Source organism: Rhinopithecus bieti, unplaced genomic scaffold (assembly GCF_001698545.2).
Source record: "Rhinopithecus bieti isolate Rb0 unplaced genomic scaffold, ASM169854v2 scaffold_2554, whole genome shotgun sequence".
NCBI lineage: Eukaryota > Metazoa > Chordata > Mammalia > Primates > Cercopithecidae > Rhinopithecus > Rhinopithecus bieti.
This window is the reverse complement of record NW_016804196.1, coordinates 1,521,796-1,524,045: the sequence shown is the minus strand read 5'-3', so window position 1 is coordinate 1,524,045 and position 2,250 is coordinate 1,521,796. Positions and strand designations below refer to the sequence as shown.

General features: G+C 34.0%; 1 long non-coding RNA gene across 1 annotated transcript in view; it reads left to right on the top strand.

Annotated features, from left to right (window-relative positions):
• The window catches only part of LOC108526396 (uncharacterized), a 9,530-nt gene extending 7,523 nt beyond the window's left edge, over nt 1-2,007 (top strand). The window contains exon 3 of the long non-coding RNA XR_001884510.1: nt 1,831-2,007. This is a non-coding gene — a long non-coding RNA (uncharacterized LOC108526396). The remainder of the gene's footprint in view (nt 1-1,830) is intronic.
• Nucleotides 2,008-2,250: the final 243 nt, after the last annotated feature.

The window sequence follows — 2,250 nt, the reverse complement described above, 5'->3', positions numbered from 1 at the left end:
AGATAATATATGAATATATGATATATATCAAAATATTATATTTATATATTTTATATAAAGATAGACTATATAGGATATATATTTATGTGTAATATGTAAAGGTGTATCTTATGTATAAATACATGTTATATTTTATATATAATATATAGGTACATATAATACATAAATATAAAATATATAACACACATGCTCACATATGTATATATGGCACATATATATAGGCTACATGTTATATATAGAGCCTATGTATTACATATGTAGCCTATATATTGAATTTTTCTTTTTGCTGTATTATATGAGCATGTTTTGGTCTTGGCAAGCATCACTTTTTCAAAATAAACTATAACATAATCTTTCCTCCAGTGATGAATACTTTTGGATTGTTTTCAATATTTTTGCTACATATGTTTAACTTCTCTGGTTGTTGCCCACATCTGTTCAAGGTTTTGCACAAACAGACTTGGACAGCAAGTAAGGAAGTTAATTGTGCCTCCGTGTATGACTGACTGTCCATGGGGATTACTCACAAGTGCTTATGAATAAGATGATTCCTGCTGGTGCTACCTGGCGTGTGATGCTCCTCCAGGACCAACAGCTCTCGGGAACCTTCTTTTTGCACTTGATGCCACTGATGCACTAAATTCTCCATTGACTCAGGAATAGTCTCAGAAAAAAATGAGGGTACATTTCTCTCTCTGTCATTAACTTACTCTTTGTTAAAGGGTCACCAAGCAGTGCTGTTATTGCTGACACATTGCCCTAAATAGATTTTTTTTTTTCTGCAGAGGATTAAGATGTGTAATTATGGGGAAAATTTTCTAGGCTTCTTGCCTTTCATGTATGATAAATCAACTGGCCTGTACCATCAATTTTCTAGGCTTCTTAAGATCTGTCTAAACAGAAGCCACAGAAAGAGCTTTCATATTGTCCCAAGGAGCTCCTCAACCCACATTCGAATAAGCGTCGTATTGATTCTACCTCACCAGTTCCTCTGACAAGCATGACTGTTCAGCACTGATAAAGTCTAAGCTAAACTAAAATCTTTTCCCAAATAATGCTGAAATGAACATTGTTGAGCATGTAGATTTACCTGCATGTATCAGTTCATGATGTATATTGACAGATTTCTTTCAAGACAGATTGCTTTTTGGCAAGTCACATTAGCATCAACAGCATGAGAAAATTGGCCGAATTAAGTCTTCAAATATTGACTAACTTGGTGTTTTTCAGGTTTGATAATTTGATGTGGAAACTTATAACATCTTGCTGCATTAACTTTTAAAATTTGTTTTTCATTTGCACTTGTCATTGCTAAATAAAAGTAGAAATCATAATAAGTATTTGTAACTTTTTCAAATACATTTATATTCAAATGATACATATATTTGGAAGCAAAATAATGCAAATTATCTTAAGTGACTATGAACAATTTCTTAAGCTTTATTTCCTAAACTCAGGTATCACTCTTCAGAGAAAGCCTCTTTTCAAAATTGCTTTAATTTTATATTTTTCTCTAGGTCATTTACATAGCTCACGTATTTTTGACTCATTATTTTGAAGACTCATTGATTTATCAACTTTATCTGATGATTTCTAGACATATAAAATGAGCATTTAGCTCACTTAGACTAGTCTATTTTCTCCTCTCCTTACCCCAATGTTTGATACTTATATTTTGCTTATTTTCTTGTTTAATTTTATTAATGTACGTAATCAACTTGAATCATTCTTTTTTTATCCTAATGAGCCATAGACAGTGTTCCAGTTATCTATTGCTGAGTAAAAACCATCTGAAAATATAGTGGCATAATAATTTCACTAATTTCACAGATTGTGGTCTGAAATTCCACCAGGACACAGAAAAGACAACTTATATCTGCTCCAGGATATTTGAGACTTCAGCTGAAAAGAGTCAAAGACTGACGAGTTGTAAAGTGGTTGGTGGCAAAGTCATTTCAAATGATTCCTCACGTCTGGTGGATGATGCTGGCTATTGTCTGGAACCTCAACTGAGACTGTCAGTCAAAGCGTTCAGAGCTTTTGCACATGGTCTTTCCATGTAGCCTGATTTCTCTATAGCAAGGCAGTTTCAGAATCTCAGGACTCCAAGAGCTGTCTCCAAAGAGAGCTGGCCTCCAAAGAGGAGGAGGAAGCTGTGTGACTTGAAATTTATGCAATGCCACTTCTGCTTCGTTCTATTGTAAGTGGAGTCACCCTGGGTGACCCAGAATCAAGAATAGGTGACAGAGA